The sequence below is a fragment of the Corvus kubaryi genome, unplaced genomic scaffold (assembly GCF_017639235.1).
Source record: "Corvus kubaryi isolate FWS band 111438036 unplaced genomic scaffold, C.kubaryi_AGA036_p1.0 37398, whole genome shotgun sequence".
In the NCBI taxonomy this organism is placed as follows: domain Eukaryota; kingdom Metazoa; phylum Chordata; class Aves; order Passeriformes; family Corvidae; genus Corvus; species Corvus kubaryi.
The window spans coordinates 41165163-41186125 of record NW_024581137.1 but is presented as its reverse complement, the minus strand read 5'-3'; the positions used below and the strand labels follow the sequence as shown (position 1 = coordinate 41186125).

Genomic DNA, 20963 nt, shown 5'->3' with positions numbered 1-20963 from the left:
ATATTCAACAGCATTTTCAAAGAAAAAGAATGCATATTTTTGCTCTAGTTATTATTATGTTCCCAGATGGTGAACTGAAAAACAGTTTTCCACTGGCATAGATCAAAGTGCTAATACAATTAGCTTTATATCTGAAAAAAAGTTCTATGGCTTTTGAATACACTATTCACAGATGACTTCTTTGTAACTAATTTTAATGTAATTATTAGATAAACCATAACACTGGTTAATATTAGATTTTTTGCAAAGATTTCTGGCCATAGTCTTGTTCATATTTCTTGGTGGTTTTTTTCAGCAGCAGTAGGAGAAGACAACAAGAGAAAACTGTGAAGTGTCCTGGGTGTGGCAGAAAGAAGAATGCCATTAACTCATAAGGCAAATACAAATTTTATTACTTAATATTGTGAAGTGCTGTTACTGTGTTATACCTCTGTTTAAATTTGTCTTAGTCCAGTTTTTCTTTTTCCACCAGTTTCTCTTAAGCCTATGTTTGTGTTTTGTAAGTATGTGAGTATGAGTATTATGTAAGTAATTAAATACTTTCCTTACACCAAAAGCAGTCTACTTTCTTTAAAGCAGTCTGCTTTCTTTACAACTATGCTTTTTTAAACAGCCTTTTTTTCCATTTAACTCAAATGGAGTTGAGTAACATCACTACTAAACTAGGTCCTTACCTTCTACCTCTTTGAACAGGTACTCACTGATCCTTGCTCTTCAATCTAGAGAGAAGAGCATGGCAGACCACAGGGTGGTGGTCTGGTGATGGTCATGGTGTTTGACAGCTACAGTTATTGGGTAAGTGTCACTCTGGGGTTGTTTGTCTGAAATCAGTTCAACTTACAGGGTAGGAGTCTGATGGAAGAAATCCCTTTATTATCACTATACCTCACAGATAGCTAAAAATACTGGAAAATATTAAACAACCCTCAAATCCTAGGTTTTCCACCAGAAACAATGCTTTACCAAAAATACACAACTACATGAATCACAGAGACAGAAAACCAAGATGGTTGCTGTTTGCCATTACACCTACGTATTTCCAAAAGCAGCACAAATCCTACCTTAATGCCATAGTATTGCAGAAGACCAACAGCTTACAGAGCTGCAGTAGTGCCTTCATACAGCAAATTTTAGGAAAAAGTAGTCCAGGTGTTGAATAGTTTTTTCTTTCTGAATCTTAAGCTGAGAATCATATTTGTCCTCATGTGAAAAATATTTCCTCTACTTCATTGAGATTAACTGAGTAGGAACAGATCCTGTAGGGACCATGGAGAAAGAAGCAGCATTTAAAATGCTGCTAGGGGATTTGGGTACAGCTGGCATCTGAGCGAGTAACTACCAGAAAAAAACCTGTGTGGGCCCTAAGTGGTGCCAGGAGGTTCTTGAGGAATTACGGATACCTGCATGGAGGTCCTCTAGTTGCTCTGTTTTTATACCTGATGTGAGGTATGGTTCCTTACTCTTGCACTTCACGTATTCTAGCCTTCAAGGCACAATAACACATATGTAATGAATATATACAACTGAAAGAAATCTGACAAACAGATATATATATATATATATATAAAGTGATCTTACTATGTTGTGGCTGTCAGTATTCAGGATATTAAGAAATCATTGAACTCTCTTGAAAATAAAGATTATTGCAAAATTATTGCAAGAAATGTTTTTGGAATACAGAAGAGTCTGCAAGTAAAGTCTACATGGATACATAATTAGTTTTTAAGGTGGTTGCAATGTTTAGTGTAATTTTTAAAAGCCTATCATAATCTATCACTGAAACACTTCAAAATATGCCCACAGAGCAGTTCATTTAGGAAATTCATTTGTCCTGTATTGCATTCTAGTTTCATTTAAAATGGCATGGAAGGGGATCCCAGCAGCAGTGGTCTAAAGGGTTTTATAATAAAATTATATCTCTTTGAGTTATTCTTGACATTTAGGGATTAAATCTCCATTTATGGTTTGCTTTTTTTCATGCTGAATAATCAAAAACACTTCTTTGCTTTATTGAGAGAAAGTGTGATCTGCTTTACATAAGTCATATTCCCTTTCCAAATCCTTGCTCATATAAGTCCTTCTGTACACTTCCCAATTTTGGAATCCTTCAAGTAAAGAACATGTGAAAGAAATAAGGAAAGATCTTGTACCATTTAAATAGCATTTGTATGTTTTCCTTTAAAAAATGCTCTTTCTCCCTTCGTAAGAATGACAGATCTATAACGATTTCCATTAATTATTTCAGCTATTTAAAAACTCACTCTACTATGAGGTTTCTCAATGTGATTATAATCAAATAAAAATATAATTTGTCATCTATTCATACTACTACATCCTGTCATTTGCCAAAGGTGTGGGGACAGTGAAACTGTTTGGATCTCCCTTCTGCTATGAATTATATTTTAATCATTTTAGAAAGCATTTGCCTGGAAATGTGTTTGTATATATACATATATATATACATATATGTGTGTGTATAGATATATTTGTGGACTTCTTCTAACTGTTTCAAAATATTTTTATTATATCAGAATACAAGTAGTGAACCATTATAAAAACAAAAGGTTTTTTAATTGTTTGTATTATCCTTAAAGTTACATTGAATTTATATTTCACAATGCCTTTATTTGAGTAAAGGGTTATTAATATCCCCGATCTTCCTGAAACTTCAAATAATAGGAACAAAACCAACTAAGGCAATGCTTAGAAGTTGCTATCTCAATCAATGTGTTAATCAGCCTCACTTTTTGAGGCTGGATTTCCTTCAATAGTTATTTGACATAACCTATTAATTACAGTTAGATTTGGAAATCTATGGCATGTGGTGAGAACAAGCCATATGCTGAGATAAACTGAACTAGAGCACATCTAGGTTAGTTGAAGTATGTGTGATCTTGGAAAGTGGTACTTAATTATATTAAAACAAAAAGTTTGTATACTGTTAGTGATTATCTATTTGTTACTTAGACTTGTGGCTCAAAACAGGCACAAAATAGGCACAGTGAAATACACATTATTGAAAAAAATTAATTCATGTTCTTATTTAATGGATTCAGTATCAATTAAGTACTGCTTTGACACTTACCCAGACCTCTACTTGCCCTAATGCTATATTCATACAGTAAAATCACAGCAGAAACATAATGTTTCAATCTCAATAGAAACAACACAAAATTTTGACAAAAAATCAGCCCCCACACCACCTCTAAAATGTTTTTCAGTCCTTTTTAAGGACTGGTCTTCAGATGGCCACTTTGATTCTAGTGCAATTTGATGAAGTAAGAATTACAGTTTTTCCAGTTTTCTGTTAGGTATCATTTTTGTGGTTGCAGATGCTCTTTTTAAAGCTGTATGGCTTTGTATTGACATTGAACAACAACAGTGGTTCTTCAAGAGAGAAGATGAGTCCTCATCCTCCACACACCCTTTAAAAAGTACAAAGCATAATTATTCCCTTCAGGCTGTTAGCAAAGGATAAAGGCCCAGACCTGACCACTCCTGACTGGCCATCACACGGGGATGTGGGGGTGTCCATACACCACTCCCTGCCCACAGCCCTGCAGTCCTGGGGGATGGTGCCTCTCAGACACTGAGTACACTTTGGCATGGCCTGAAGGGCTTTCAAGATACAATCTGCTCTTTATGGGTGAAACACTAAATGATATGATGAGGTTTTGCTCTATAGTTTGGGGGTTTTAATTTTTGAATGTGGGTTTGAAGGAGTACACAATAACACATTCAATAACGTGCAACTACTTTTCAATTACTATTCAATTACTATTAAGTACACATACAGTGTTAGCTGATCTTTTACACTGTGTTTGTACTGTTGCAGGTTTGGTTGTGTAATTTTTTTTGCAGATAGAGACACCTGCATTCACCTCTATACATTTTTATGTATCTAGATAGGGATTTTATTTACACTGGAAAATCCATTTTGGTATAGATTAAGATTTTGAAAATAATAGGATATCTGTTTATCCTCTGTTTCAGTGGTAACTGATGACTGCATAATGTACTGTTGATAAAAAGGGAGACATAAGCAATAAGAAATAGTGTTTATTACGGAACCAGGAGACTAGAGATGGAAATATATACTAGATTATTCTAGCTAGTCCCATCAAAGGGAAGGCTTTTCTTAGTGTGGGGTTTTCATTAGAGCAACAGTTCATATCCAAGCAATATAATGATGGGAACGGTGTAAGAGTAGAACAGATATAGTGTCACAAGTAATGAAATTGCCACATTTGTCCCAAAATCTGTTTCATAGGCTCACTTGTTATATTTGTAGTTCAATTTCTTGGTTTCATTCTATTTTCTAACTTCCTTAAATTCAACCCTCAGCTCCTAATATTTAGTACATACTGAATGGCTTCCTTCCTTAGTATTTATATTCTTCAAGGTTTTCTCTTTGTCATCATAAAACCTTATAATAATACAATAAGTAATGGAAAATAATATTTATTATTATTGAAATCTTGTCATAATACTGTTGATGCTCATAGTTTGGCACAAGTTTGCAAATCTTTCTGAACTTAAGTAGATTGAGTGAATTTGAATTGCAAGTAGTAGAAACTGTAACTACTTCAAAAAAAGAGAACAATGACCTATAAAAGTGTTCCTTTTTTTTTTTTTTCAGTAGTTGTACTTCCAGGACTCTAGAGAGGAAAGAATATTCCTGAAATTTCCCAAAACTGAAGATTTCCAGTAGGTTACTGCATCTGATATTTATGACACTCCTCTTCATTAGGTGTAAAGGGAAAGTCTATCTCTGATCCTGTCTATAAAGCCATGGTATCTTCACCCCTCTCCAGCCCTTGTGGCCTTTCAGCCAAAAGGGTTTCACTTTAAAACTCTTCAGGCAATTAGAAGTCTTGTTGAGAAGGAAATCTAATATTTGTGAAATGCAGTAATAATATTTCTGTTACATAACTATGAGTAGCTTTTTGTGCTGAGTCAAGCAGCATATGTTGTTTTCCAAACTTTCACCTTTGAAGATGAAAATTAGTTTGGAAGGAGGGGGAGATGTTACTAAAAGACTGGTTGCCAATGCCCTTTCCTACCCAGAAAGTTAAAGCTCCAGCATCTGAATGGATGAAAAGCTTAGTGAACATGAAAAGCTGTAGTTATTAGATTCTGGCCATACTTATTTTTTCAAAACTTAATTTCATATTTGATCATATATCTGAAATATATTAAAGATCTTCCCTGAAATATAACTCTTATAATCATCATACTAATACAGAACATCCTAACTTATGCTAGAGGAGCTCACCTTCCTTACTTAAGTTTTGGAATCTGTCTAACAGGATTCATATTTTGGTTTTGAGGAAGCAAGGTTTAGATCAAGGTTCAGCTCTTTTACATTGCCTGAGGTTCTGAGGTGCTGTCACCACGCTGAAACACCATCTAAGCAATTGCTTCCTTTGCCAAAGAGGTGGGTAGGGCTCATCTGTACTGAGAGTATCAAGCAACTTTATGTAATGAAATTTGGTATTTTTGCAAACTATTCATTTGCAAGTAACATGTTCTCATAATCCCTACTACATAAAACCTTATATAAGGAGAAGAATATATAGTTATGTGCTGTAAACACTTCATTAATGACACAGAGAAAGGATTTCCTGTAGAACAGATGGCACTTGTAGTGTCAGCCAAAGTGTTCATCTAAACCAGCATTGTCTGGAACCAAATGCCCTCAGGCAAGGGTCCGACCCAGTTGTGGGGAGGCACCATGCAGTCCTGACAGATGGCCATGTGTTGAGGCAGCCCAAAGACCATGCACATGTACCAAGGGTGGCTGCTGAGAGCTGAAGCTCACAGTGGAAAATACTCAGTAGGCTTGTGCTTGTGGGGTGTCCTACTCTAAGCAGCATTATGTAAAAAAAACGAAGGCATCAGAGCTTAAATCAAATGTAAGGAAGAAGGCAATAGTTTCATAGCCCTTCACCCAGGTTTGTTGATACATCAGGAGTAGGCAGAAACCTGTTTTGTTAGCTTCAGTCAGCTGCAGGAGTGCCTAAATTTTAGTTCACCATTCTGCACTGAGCAGAATGAGTGACAGTAATAAACACATTTAGAATGATATGTTCCAAACTTCTGAAAAAAAATTTGAATACCCTAATGGTTTTTACATTGATGTTTAGTGTTTCTTTTCACTTTTATATATAAATTTGAATCAAATCTTATTTAGGCCTGACTATGATTTTAAAGCTGAAGGATACAGTTTAAACAGCAAGGCCTTTTTGGATCAAGAGATTGATCAAGGCTCCTTCTGTATTAAGAATACACTGAAGACCCTTGAAAAGGGGCAGGAGTCTCACTTGTCTTCAAAAGTTTAATTTTAATCCAGTTTATAGTTGCTTTCCACATCTGCAAAGATATTTTACTCTTCTTTTCAGGCAGGCAAAGCACAGTTTTGAGAGACAGATGTGGTGACAGAAACTTCAGAGGAGTAAACAAAAGCAGAGTAGAAAGAATATCAAAACGCAGGAGTGACCGAAGTGATCTAATGAGAAACATGATAACGATTTGCAATGAGGAAAAGAAGTGAAATGAAAAAACATAGTGGAGGGAATTATATATTTAAAACATTTATATGTTTAAATTTGATGTAGCTGTCCTTAGCACTAGTTTTGAAGGTGGGCTTTTTTACCATTTTTTCACAATAAATATTATACAAAGCACAAGTGCAACTGTCCTTCACTCCTATTGACTGTCATAGCGAGCTGGAGTTCAGAAGTGCCACTGCTTCCTCACAGAACCATCCCAAGAGCTGAGGGTCTTCAAACTGTGCAAAGTCTCTAGACATGGTCTTTTCTACTCTGTTGTGTCTTAGCAGTCAGTGAGGATACCAGTAAGAGCTACAGAAACCCTTTTATGCTTCTATTTCAAGCAGGTGGGAATCAAATCTTGTGGCTTTGGAGCTGCTTTGGACCGTTATCGCGTGGCTTGAATTCTAGCCCGTTTTGTGTACAGCTGCAATAGGCCTGATTCTGCTTTTGCAAACCCTCCATTTACCCAGCTATATTGACACTGAAATCCAGGGTGCTACATCAGTATGAAATCCCTCTGTTGTAAGGAGAATTTGACCTTGTGATTGGTTTTGCAGTCATTTAGTAATAACGAATATTTACAGTGAATTTCATTTGCAGATTTCTTTTTTTATTTTAAAAGCCCTGATACTGCAATGTATCTGCAATATTATCTGTTCTTTAAGTCTGGTGTTTACACCTCTGAATGAGCCCCATAGCTACCAGCACGTGTATGTGAGAGAAAGTGGAATGCATCTACAGCTGAAAAAACAAAATGAGGACCTGATCTGAATAGGACTAGGGCTTCATACAAAACATGACTGAAAACTTGGAAGTTCTGTTCAAACAGGTGGGTCCATGGTGTATTTGATTTACCAGGTTCATGTCCATGTTCATGTGTGGAGACCTGTGGAAATGTAACAGGGGAGGGAATGTGTGTTTGTGCGAGATGTGAAGAAGGAGATAGCTGGGGAGAGGACAGAACAAGCATTTCATCTTAGTTTTTTTCAGATTTTATCTGTTCTGTATAGAATATAGTTTTCAGTTGGAAAAGTAATATATATTACACCCTGCAGAGAGAAAATGGAAGATTTGAGATTGATTGGTTGCATAAAGATTTTTGATAGTGTGCCTCATCAATGGTCCTCTCTTTTCTCAAATAATAAAAATACTACAGGAAATTAAAACAGGTTTGTGTGCTTATTAAGCCTTATTTGTCAGTTTTCACCACTGCAAGTAAGTTATAATGACCAATTTGCCAATGCAAAGTGAAACTGAAACTATAATGCCCAAGGAGAAAAGAAAATTGGAAAAGAAACACCTTGTGAGACAGAAATACCTTAAAAATAGATGGAAAAACTTACTGTCAAGGTGATCTTTGAATTATTACAAGCTAAGATGAGCTGCCAAGAGGATGGAGCCAGGCTTTTCTCATTGGTGCCCAGCAACAGGATAAGGGACAGTGGTCACAAATTGAAACACAGGAAGTTCCATCTGCATGTGGGGAGAAACTGCTGTACTGTGAGGGTGGCAGAGTACAGGAACATGTTGCCCAGAGAGGTTGTGGAGTCTTCCTTACTGGAGATATTCAAAACCCACCTGGATGCAATCCTGAGCAGCTGTTCTAGGTGAAACTGCTGTAGCTCCAGAGGTTGCTTCCAAGCCCAACCTTTCTGTGATTCTGTTTAGATATATACTTTATATACATTTACATGTGGACCTTTCTAAAGTCTAGGGATCTCACAGAACTACGGCATCTTTAACATTTTTATTGCTAAAGTAGTAGTAGTCATTTACGTAGCAGCTTTATCCCAGGACCCTTCAGAAATCCTCATGCCATTTCTCTGAAATAGGAATCAGCTTCCAGGAAAGGAGAGTGAAGATCCAAAGTCACACAGGATGTGTGTAAGTTATATGACAGGATGTTCCGTGGGCATCAGCCCATCTAACCACCCAGACTGGAAATGTGCCACAGCTCCCTTCTAGTCTGTGGACCTGGATTTTCCTAGTTCTGACTTGAGACTGATCTGAGTCAGAGCATCCCCACAAAACCAAGATTAGGTAGGGTTCATGGCCTCCAAGTATAGACATAATTGTGAAAATCAGAGTTAGCTCTGAGTCAAGAGTTCATTTCTTTCTTTGGTTCACATGGCCATACACCTTCCTTAAAGTACTGGTTTTGCCAGTGAGAATTTGTAACAATAGGTCTTCAGTTCTCATCCATTTAAAGCAATAGCAATCTTACCATGGATAGCAGTAACAAGATTGCATTTAATTATCCACAACGCTGTTTTTCTTATAGTTGCCAAAATGTTCCCTGTTGAAATCCATAAAAACAAAACAAAACAGAAAAGAAAAGAAAAACAAAAACAAACAAAAAAAATTTCAACTTCCAACGACTCACTTAGGTTACAAAACCTTTCAATTTTTAGCAGGATATTGGAAAAATCTAACAACCCCAAAAAGGGAATACTTTTTCCAAGAATAGCACTGTATATGAACAAAATTTCCTATTTGTTTTTGTATAGTTGGCAAGGAAAATAATCAGTTTTACTTACTTTCAGATAACATGCATGGTACCTGAGCAGCAAGCTGGTAAGACAAGCCTGACTGCTGAAACAGAGAAACTCAAGAAACATAAAGGTCAGGAAAGGCAAACCACAGAAAGGTAGTGGCCAAAAGTCTAAGCTGTGTTTCAAAGATATATAAGAAGTCTCTGAGATGATTTAACTTCTTCTCTTTGCACTTTTCTATCTTCGGAATCTGAGCAAAATAACACAGTATTAAAAAGAAAATCCAGATTTTATAGAACAGGTTTAGTATTGTTGCATAATTGCATTGATAAAATACCTCAAGCCTATAGATTGTACAAATTATATTTGTGAAAATTAAGGTAATGATATACATTATACAGTTACCTAGTCATTAGCTTTTGAGGATGCAATAGCTAGCTTTAAAAGATTGGAATTAAATATTAATGTGCTGAATAGCATACTGTTAAACTGCTTCTAACAATGATAAGCACTTCAGATGGGTAATTCTGTAGACTGTGCTAATAGTACTCAGAGTTCTTAAAAACAGAACTTGTTTTGTGTGCTGTTAGACTGCATCTTTTTTATGTCTTTCTTATATCAGTCTTGAATGAGCTTTTAATCTGATTATGCTTTTTCACCTTATTTATTTCTCTTTGTCTTTCCTTCTAATGGCTCTCTTTCATTGAATTCTTTTTCATCTCCCTTGTTCCATACATCACCATTTTCTGTCACTGCACTTTCTCTTTCCCCGAATCTCAGTGCTTTCTTCTGTTTTTCATGTGATGACTATTCTCCTATTTGCATACTTTTTACTCAACCACTTTTTCTCTATCCAGCCTCTCTAAAATCTTCACTCCCTATGTTGTGAAACATTTTGGCTGAAAATTGCTGGTTGTCAAAACCCAGGAATTCCCTCTAATCATTGCAGAGACTGATTGAGAAATGCAGTGCTTCTAGGTCACAGAGCTCCAGCACAACTACTGAGGACACAGCTCTCTGATTTGCTGTGAAGACTGAAAACCTTGTACAGCCATGAATTCCCTTGGTCTAAAACTGGTGCCAGTGTAAGTCTTGCCTGTTGAAAAAGCTTTATGCCACTCCTTAGGCAAGTAGCACTTGGACAGTCAGGTGGGCTAGGATTACATCTGTACCATCAATTTTTAGTGGTTTGGATGCTTGCCTTCATCCTTGGGTCTTTGTTCTCTGCCAGCCTCAGAGTGTCTCTATTGCTTCATTCGTATTTTGTTTTCGAATAGATCAGCCAGATTCTCAAGGCAAAACCGTAGTGCTGGTTTGCTCCCTATGGTCAGAACAGACAAGACACAGCCCATGTAACATCAGGCCACATCTCAGAACATGCAAAGGATGTGTTTAGCACCATGCTATAGAAACACCTCTCTCACAGGACATGACTGAGCCAGTGCAATCTTAGGTGGGAAACTACAGACTAAGAATACCTGAAATCCACACGTGTGTCCCATGGGACCCAACCTATCACAGTATGAATGCAACCAGTCCACTCAGGAGGTCACTGGTACTCATCAGTGTGGTTAACAAGTCATGTGGCATATCTTAGAGCTATGATTTCCTCCCTGCAGCAAAGCATTTTAGTGGTGTATGTCTTATGTAGTGCATGCAGCATCTTTATTGTCTGTGAAATGTGCAGGATTTACTAAGACAGAACTCCACAGCACAAAAGTAGGGTGGAAAGGCTCAGGAGCCTCTATTCTAACAAGGGCTCTCAGAGCTTCTAGGGTCCCTACTATGAACTTAGGAACTAGAGTCTGAAAGCTCTGGGACAAGATGTGGAAGTTGTATGGTTTACAGCCAGAGGTAGTTTACATGTGAGTGGTGTTGGGAATAGCAGAATAGGAGAACCTGAGTAAATACCAAATTAGTTAATTCAATATGTTCTTGGTGGTGTCTTTTCCACTGTTGTAGGGATGAATCAGACAAATATTAACTTCAGATTTATGGAGTCCTGAAAAATCTATTTAATCATGTAAACATCACATTTTGTTCTTTCCAAGACTACTTTTTTTCAGAAATTTAAGTTCATTTCAAATTTATCTGGACTGATACCGAACTTTACTGAACAATATTTCCCATGAACTGCACATTTTGCTGTCTTTCAGACAGTTCTTTTCCTGTATTTTTTTATCTCCACAACACAAACCAAAGGCATGGAAATGCAGCAATTCCTGTTCTACAAATGGTGAACTGCAATGAAGACACATCCATTGCACAGCAAACTCTCTGTATTGTACTTCATGCTTAATTAGCTTGATCCAGTATCTCTAAGATCAATGGATAGTTTCTCAGTAAATTCAGTATTCACTGAAATCGGCCCCAAGCTATCTTCTCATCTGAAAATGGTGAGAATACACTATGTTGTTGATTATATAATGACAATGTTATCAGTGTTTTTAGTAACTATGCAGGTCTCTTTAGAAAAATAAAGTTCTAATATTCTTGCCAAGTCTGTTTTAATGAGTATACACTTACCTGAATAGGTAGGTGCTGGAAGATATTTTTTAACACAGACCATAAAAATTTTTGTTTAATTAAAATATGAATGTGTCATTTTAACCATAGCTAACGTGTAATGTAATAAAATAATTTTGATGAAAAGCCAATTAATAGACTAATAATAATCCATGAAAACTGGTGCCTGTAGGAACTGCCTTATTTTTTCTTCACTTTATTCCAATAGTTTGTTAAAGAACCAGACAAATTATTTTTTTCCTGACAGTGTGACTATCTGGGCAGCAGATATTCCCCTTGAATTTAGCTTGTATATTGTTATAATTTTATTATACACATTAAAAAAAAAAAAAAAAAAAAAAAAAATCTATAAAATATGTGAGCCCTCTTGTGGCCGGAATATCTTCTATGTGTCTTATGAAATCATCAAAAACTATGTGGCCTGGTGAAGTAACTGCTGGAAACTATCAAGAGAACACTAAGTGTACATTTCTTTAGTTAATACTTCTAGTGTCAGTTCTCTTTCATTTTTGATAACAATGAAATCCATTTAATTTTTCTTTTATATTTTTCTTAATTTACTATTTGTAGCTAAAATGTCCAGGAACTTCTGGTTTTGTAACAGATGTTTTTACTTTAAAGTCTTCATATATATCAATTATTTCAATCATATAGGACCAAATATGACCATCAGTCAGAGCTGTCTTTTAGTTATTACTGAACTGGAGCTGCTCTGAGGTGGAAGAGAGTTTATTTCATTGCCACTTATCACTCTTCCCTCATGAATTCAAGAAAAAATATTCCAAACCATCCAAACTACATAATCTTTTTAAAGAAAAATTCTTATCACCTGATACAAGATTTTTCATATTTTTGAGGGGATTTTGCTTCCTTTCATTAAAAAGACCTGTTTCTGCTGTGTCATGCATTTCTTTGGAAAGAAAGAGGAAAAATTTTACAGCTGTTCAAATTAATTCATGAGCTGGGCCTTGAGAAATTAGGTAGTAATTTTCATGGATTAGATAAAATATCAGCACTCTGTGATTAAAGTTATAGGAGAGAAAAGGGATGGTATTTTAAATTCAAGCTCTGTGTTCTACTCCTCACAGATTTTTCCACTACATAAGGTCTGTTACTGTATTCAAATATTTAATGCAATATAATAATGTCATTTTTATGTATATGTGTCTTGTGGATTGCTGAACGTTTACTGATTATTTGTTTTAATTCTGCTGATCAATAGCATTTGCTTAGTTATTTCTCCTGAGGCCTGAAAAGAGACCAAAACAGTTTGTTGTAACTGGCTGTTTTAAAGTTCTACTGGAGAGTATTGGTTGCAATACCTAAATCTTCTTCTGTATCACAGTGTTTATGGTACTTGTGTACAATTATATATTTATTACATAGGTATATTTATATTTATGGTCAAGAAATGCAAATGGTCAATGCATCTGTTTGTATTTTTCTGGTTTATTCTGGCATTTAATTTCTGGTTTCCAATATTTTTATTTGTTTCTATCACAGTCATTTTAGTAGTATGGAACCAGACTAAAAATTGAGTGTATTTTTAAATTCTTGCTCTGTTACTTTGTACCTAAGAAATGTAGCGTACATTCACATAGCAAAAGAAATACCATATTCACAAACATACCTGGTGTTCATTGCTATAATACATTATTATCACTGCAACCTTTGTATAAATTCTTAAGAAACTCTTTGGCAAGAGTCACTGTAGAATGAACAGAACTTAAGACTTCTGGTACCTGATACCCTATAGAAATTATATGCAGAGGAAATATGCAGGAGTCTGTAGAAAATATGTCAGGGACGAGGCAAATATTAGTGAATAAAGTGAGGAGGGGGAAAAGCCAAACCTCACACTCATTAATGATGGAATTAGGTAAGTTTCTCATTTTCAAAATTTTAATGAATGTAAATATTAATTGGGCAGAGCAGTGGATAATAATTCATACACCAACTGATTTCTTTCACTAAGAGAAATTCAGCTGCAGAATTTTTTGACCACAGTCACTTCTCATATTACAGAGGTTGTGGCTACCCAGAACTGAGATGCTCCATCTATATTTAAAAGTCTCTTATATTTAGATCTCTCAAAATCAAATGTCCATTTCATTACAGTTACTTTGATATTTTGGGAATTCTATTTCAGTATGGTTTTAATTATGTACTGTAAATCTTAAGAATGACAACAAGCTTATATAGGTTACTTTAATATGAAAATCTTTTCTGTCTGCATTGGTTAAGGATGACAGGTTTCTTGGAAAAAAAACTGCAACACCAGTTACTAAGCACTTAAATGTGCATCTCTCAGTGAGACAGTAAGTAAAGACAAGGCAACTGGTTTGTTTTATTTAATGCTTCATTTCTATCAAAAGAAACCTTTCTAATACATCAAGACATAGAAGCCTGCTCATGCCATGTGACAGTGGAAATTATAAAACAGTAAGTCCAACAAAGGCAGATTGTCAAAGCTGGGTATGCTCAGCTGCATGCAGTGAAATATTGTGTACATAATTTGTGTGTTCAAATAGCACAGGAATTGTGCCTTGACTGTGTAAACAAGACATCCTTCTGCAGTACATGGATGAATCATAGAATGGTTTGTCTTGGAACAGACTTTAGAGATCATCTAGTTCCACCCACCCACCCTGTCGTGGGCAAGGACACCCTCCACTAGCCCAGGTTGCCCAAAGACCCATCCAACTTGGCCTTGAACACTTCCAGGAATAGGGCAGCCACAGGTTCTCTGGGCAACCTGCTCCAGTGTCTCACCACTTTCTGAGTAAAGAGTTTCTTTCTAATATTTAATTTAATCTCCCCTGGTTTAGTTTAAAACCATTCCTTCCTTTTCCTATATCTGCCTGTGTAAATCTCCCTTTTTTAAAAGCCCCCTCTGTGTACTTGAAAGGCTGCAGTGAAGAAGGCCAGAGTCTTCTCCTCTCCAGGCTGAACAACCCCACCTCTCTCACCCAGTCATTGTAGGAGAGGAGCTCCAGCCCTCTGATCATCTTCACAGTCCTCCTCTGGACCCAACCTAACAGGACCATGGTTCTCCTGTGCTGAGGACCAGACCCCACCCAGGTGGGGTTTCACAGTGAACCACAATGGTAACTCTTTCAGCCACTTTCTGAACTCAGACTCAGACTGTAGGTTGCCCCTTGTAGCCACCTGCCAGAAGGTAGGGAGATCAGGACTATGAGGTTTGGCATGTTACTCTCTGTTGGCTACTCACATTTCAAGTCCTGACACAGCAGGGAGAGCCACCCCTAAAAAGCCATCTGTCCTTCTGTTTTGCAGGTGGATACATCACAGCAGACCTGATTGAAATCAGGGGCCTGTTTTTTCCCAGGGATGTTAAATATAGGATGATACTTTCTCAACTAGATGCAGGATTAGCACAGTCTGGTTTCCTCTCAGGAACAGGGCAGAGGAATCCATAATGATTGAGCCCTTTGGGATTTGATTTAAATGCTCTAGAGTTCAGAAGGTTCTTCAGTCAATCCTTTGGATGGCCATGGGTCAGCACAAATCCATATTGTCCCTGTCTGTTCAGTTAGAAATACACTACACTGGCCTTGGAGGGATTTAAGAAAATTATTTTGGCAAAACAGAATTGGGAGGTATAAATGGATTAAAATTCATTTATTGCATCACAGTCAATCTTAAAATAATTACTTTCATGTCCTTCATGCAGAGTTGTATGTGTTTTGTCCCCCTTAGTGCTGTTCTGACATCATAGCAAGAATTTCAGGGAAAATGAACAAGGATGGAACTTGTCAAATTGGAAACATTTTGAGTTTACCATCACCAGCATGTGAATGTTCAAACACAGAGTTGCATTACAATAGTACTTGCCGTTGACTTTTTTCTTGGTTAAAGTAATATTTAAAATTTGCTTGCAAATACATTCATACTCAATGGAAAAGATAAACAATTCAATTTAACAGTCAAGTTAAAACATATTCCCCTGATTTAAGAATGATTATACAGTGATGATCCCATATTCAATTAGAGTCAACAAAATGCTACATCCTTTTTAAAATCTTTTGTTTATGGACATAAATGGAATTTCCCTTTTCTCTGCAATATGCAATATTACTTGCAGTTATTTTGTGTTGCTTTTTATTTTTTAAATATTTAACATATTCAGATTTTCTAAGGGTTTGGGGTTTTTTCCAAATGTATACAATAACAATTAATTCCCAACTTCTGTTTTAAATAAATGTGGCTGCAATTGTAACCATCTGCATATGAACTGAAATAGTATTGTCTCAGTGGGTAGCAAGGCCAGTGTGACCCTGATTCCTCCAGTTCTAAAATAAATGGGAAGACCAGAATTATTTAATGAGAAATGAGTGAGTTTCTAATGCTATGAATACCACCAGTTGCCGAACCAGTGAGAATTTAATTTGTCTTGCTACCTCATAAACCTTGATCTCAGTGGGTAGATCATGAGGGGATGGAAAGTTCTAAACCCAGTTTGTGAACACAGGTAGAATTTTTGTGAGAAATACATGTCACTCAACTGAGAGTTTGAAATTCTGATATATAAAGACCTTTATGATATGATTATTTATGACAGAAGATGGTGGGGATCCAGGGATCAATATAGAGACAGAAAATATTCAGGTAGGAAAAAATTACATTGAAGTAAGGGCTAGTGAGGAATAAGATACTGTTCAGGATGCTATAGGTAATTACAGAAAAGCTACAAAGTTACAAAAATAATGAGCTTTCCATTTTAACCATCAATTCAGATAAAGTGAAAAAAGGACAATTTTCAGTGAAAATCATCTTGAAGTGTGTCTTTTCAATTCTCTAAACAAGTCTCAAAATAGCAATGGATTAATTGACTTTCAGGTGCTTCTCTCAGAAGAGAACATGAAAATATCTTAGCAATTCTTTAAGAGAAGTGAAATTATTTAAAAGGAATATTAGTTGCTTAAGTGCTTAAAATTATGGCTATTAACAGACTACATGGTACGCTGGTGTGTCTAACAGTAGTCTGATTCACTGCATCTATGAGTGAGTGACCTGCTTTAAATTATTGAACTGGATAAAGCTGGGTTCTTAACCAAGATGATGGAAATGTGCCTTATTCATGTAATAACAAGCTGTTAGTCAGAAATAAATGTTAGTATAAATATAGATGATACAGACACAGATATAGGTTACATAGCTACATACATAGATTCAGATATTTATACAGAAATGCAAATATTAAATTCTTCATTTTATAGCCTGGAAAAAAGGCATGTAAGAAATAATTCCAGTTCTCATAACTCAGTGAAAGTATTTATGCTTATTTTGATGAGTTAGGGCCTAGAAGAGTCCCTCAAGAATTAAATTTGGCTTACATGCTTATAGTTCAACTATTTCTCAGAAGGTTTTCTTTAAGCATTCAGCTAAGTTACTTAGTTACATTACTAAGCTAAGCAGGAGAATTGTTCATGTAAGTCTCATTTCTGTATTTTAAAGTGTTTTAGTCTTTCTTTAAGAACAGTTTTAATTTTACATCTTTTTCCTGAGTTTCAGATAAACTTTACTATAACTTGGCTTTTTTTATTTTGTTATTGCCAACAATAATTTCTAATCAACCTTGATAAAGAAATATTTCTCCTCTAGCCATAGATCTACCACAGAATATCCAGACTACAGAAGAGCAGAAAAAAAGAAGACAAAGATTAATTTCTTAGACTTCCAAGTGCAACAAAAATGGACAGTGTTTGAGGACAGTCAATCTGAAATTTTTGATTCATAGTAACATACTCTGAAGTTGAAGTATTTTTAACTTTAGCATGTTGCAGTCATACAATTTTGGAGTGCAAAAATAGCATGGGTATGGTGGTTTTTAAAAAGATAAGAGATGGTTACATTCAAAAGGACTTGAATCTATTACATCTGGTGGCATTTGTGCTGTCAGTGGCTATTTTATCTGACCCAAAATCCAAGCAAAGGAGATTTTGGGGAGCAAGCGAAAGAGCTCTTTAATTCCACATTTTGAGTTAAAGAATAGTTGTCTCAGGCAAAATTCTGTTCTTCAGGACACAGGATCAGAAGGTTTGGAGGTAGCCTCTCAGAGAACATTTTATTTTGGCTAGCTAAGAAGGGATGCTTGGGATGTGTGAGTGTTTATGACTCATTGTGAATGAGGTGGGTTCTGTTTGTGATACACAAAAGTCTGATTGCTTCAGTGACTGGAGGTTTCACACTAGTTTCCTTCACTCTACGAAGACTCTCTAATAAATGCATAAGCCTTGCAAATACCTACTATGTACTAACTTGTCCAGTTAGACACTTTCACTAGCATGTCTTGGTAATTGCTAATGGTTCTGGGAATTTGAGGCAAATGTATCATTTGTTCTCTCATCTATATGAAAGGATTTCTGAACTGTCTTCCTTCTTTTTCTCCCTTCATCAACCTCTAATACATTTAGCAAGCTGCTCATCTTTTGGGGCTGATCTGGATTGAGTCTTGACTGGCCATTGCCTTCTTTCTACCACCATGTCTACAGTAATTTCCACCGGAATTTTTCACAGATGATGAATGGAACAAAACCAGGCATAACACAGCCTATGATTCCTTGGTTTTCCAAGTGCAATCTGTGATTCCATCCCATATCTAGGTGCCAAATTTCATTTAGCATTCTTCAGAGTCCTGCTCACCAAAGTCCAAAGGGCAGAGAGAAGCTGTAGGGCTCCAAACAAAGCATAGAGAAACTGAAATGCAACTGCATTTCACTATGACCAAAAATGCGTGGAAGATGTTCTCCATTCTCTTTTAGCAAGCCAGAAGCACATTTCAGATTACAAAATAGTTGTATGTACTTCTTTTATTTCTTTATACCTATCACTCTTACTGAACACTGAATATTGGCTGAATTAAGAAAAATTTTGTGTTTGGGGTTTTTTTTTGTTTGTTTTGGCGTTTTTTAGATACTGAAAGACTATCAGCTAGACTGTGTTAAAATAAAAAGAAACTACGCTTTCAGCAACAAGAGTGTCATGTTGTTCTGATGATTTGAAAGAATTTTTACTACCTTCACTGGGGCAATGTGGAGCACAAAGGAAAATAATGTGGGAATACTATTTCTGAAATACTTCAGCAGTTGTTTCCATAGAAAGATCAGCTTGTCGGGTACATACGTGTAATATGTCTTGTTTTCAGAACTTTGGAAAGAAAAAAAAAGTGTTAGTTAGGCAAAAAAGAGTGTTCACTGCATTATCACTAACAGAAAGGAAAACATTCCCCTAACTAGAGAAAATTCTTAGAAATAAATTCATTATTAATTTCCTTTAAAGCCAGCCTAACCTTGATACTTTAATATTATTGAAAAGCAGCTACAAAAAATTCATCATTTCAGCTATGTGAAGGAGTATATTGCAAACTGTGACCCAGCAAAAGACTCCTCCAACACATAGTGATGTTTTGGCTTCTGCACAGGGATTGATAACATTCTCATGAATAGTTGATTAGGCTGTAGAGTACAATGTCTGCATGCATAATTGAAGCTGTACAGAAATAATTGATCTAATTACCAGTGCTATATAGCATCATTCCAGTTAGAGACCTGTACCACTGGCTGATGTCTGCCCTACAGTTTCTCCTCAAGGAGCATATGGGATATTTTGAAGGAATCCTTGATATTTTCAATAACTCTTTTGCCCTGAAAAGTCTCTTCTTAACTGCTGATAAACTGGTTTGAATACTCTGTAGTAACCAACCTCATCCCTGCTTCCATATTCAAGTAAATTATCAGAAGGCATCCAATCTATCTGGACATATGGATTTTCTGTTTTGTACCCCTACACCCTCTTGTCATGTATGATGGAATGAACAAAAAATACTAAGAAAATGAACAATTTTTAAAGAAGAAAAAGCCCTCTTTCTCACTTCTTCCCAAGTTTAAGTATTTACCTACCTAGCATTAATCACAAGATACACTTGCAAAATACTCTGCCTTTCCCCGCTCATGAGTTTATTGCCACAGGCTTTCTGTGAAGATTTTGAACATTCAGCTATAATAGTATGTATGGGTAGAATTCAAGTGCTCAAAGGGGTTTCTTTGCAAAATCTCTCATTTCTACCTCTGTCAATGCTGATGTCTTGTCATGTGATGCTGCATATGGGAACACAGTCCCAGAGCCCTTAATTCAGTATTGACTGCAGGAGCTTTCCCTGGGGACATGGAGGTTTAGGAGTCACACACCAGATGAATGTATACATAAGCACACACCAAAAGAAGCAAGTTATCAGGAACTGTGTGTGATAAGTGTCAGCTGAGGATGAGGAAAAGGCTTCTCAGCATTTCCAGTCTTGAATTCATGGGTTTGTGTACCTACAGTAACAGAGACACAACCTACCCTAAAAACCAGCAGTAATAAATAAATACCAGACAGAAAATAGAGGTTATTAAAATAAGATTTTTAAACTACTAAGCACAGTAGATGGTCCAAAAACAGGCAAGGATTTATTCTTCCAATAACAGAAGGAATTTGCTTCAAAACATCTGATCATATGCTCAGGGAAGAAAACTCTGAAAAGCTTCAAATTGAAAATGGCATGGTCAAGCTTTCCAGAGAAATATACTTAGAACATTGCTAGCCCATTTCAGAAAGGAATGGTACAAACATACTTGATTTTAAAATTATCAGTTTTATGTCAAGAATGACAAACTAGAATTTCTTTTCAAGGTACCAAAGCCCTCATAACTGATGCAAACATAAAGAAATGCTTCGGGTTTATGATTCCTTTTTAAAATATCCATGATTGATTTATTGCAAGCTGTCAGCTTATGGAAATATTATTAACATCAACTGAGAAATTTTCACTTAGTGCAATTATTGTGAAATTTCCTTTCTAAAAGGGTGAAATGCATCACTTTGGTTATACTTGCAAACAGTATGGAAGTGAGAACAGTTTTGGTGCTCCCTGTCAAAGCACCAGTGAAATCATCTCTTGGTTGTATCCAGATAAATCCCATGGATAAATCCAGAAAACTCTGTATACTGAGGTAGAATTAATTGCAGTAAATCTCAGGTATGTTAATTGCTTGGAATTTTTTTCAGCTTGGGAAATTATTCTTAAAACAGGAAAATAACATAATGTTTAAATGCATAGGTTTTTTCTGTGAATAAGTTTGCTGATGTTTAATGAAATAAATAATTACTTAAGCAAAGACATGAAAAAACAGATGCTGAGGAATGTATGATAATATAAATCAAGTACATCTTAGGAAGTGAACTGTTTCTTTTATCTATTCCTGAAGTTCCTGAATTTAGGATTCAATGGGTGCATCACTTCCCCCATTTGTCTACCTCCACATACAAGTTTAATAATACAATAGATTCACAGTAAAGATAATTGTGACTTTATCAGCTTCAATATAGG

The 20963-nt window shown here is 36.0% G+C and overlaps 1 long non-coding RNA gene across 1 annotated transcript; it reads left to right on the top strand.

The window, feature by feature from the left end:
* The first annotated feature begins 638 nt into the window (after nt 1-638).
* LOC121671923 lies at nt 639-18638 on the top strand. The gene is made up of 3 exons (XR_006018671.1): nt 639-795; nt 4640-10131; nt 17198-18638. It is a non-coding gene; the product is annotated as an uncharacterized LOC121671923 (long non-coding RNA).
* The last annotated feature ends 2325 nt before the right edge of the window (nt 18639-20963 follow it).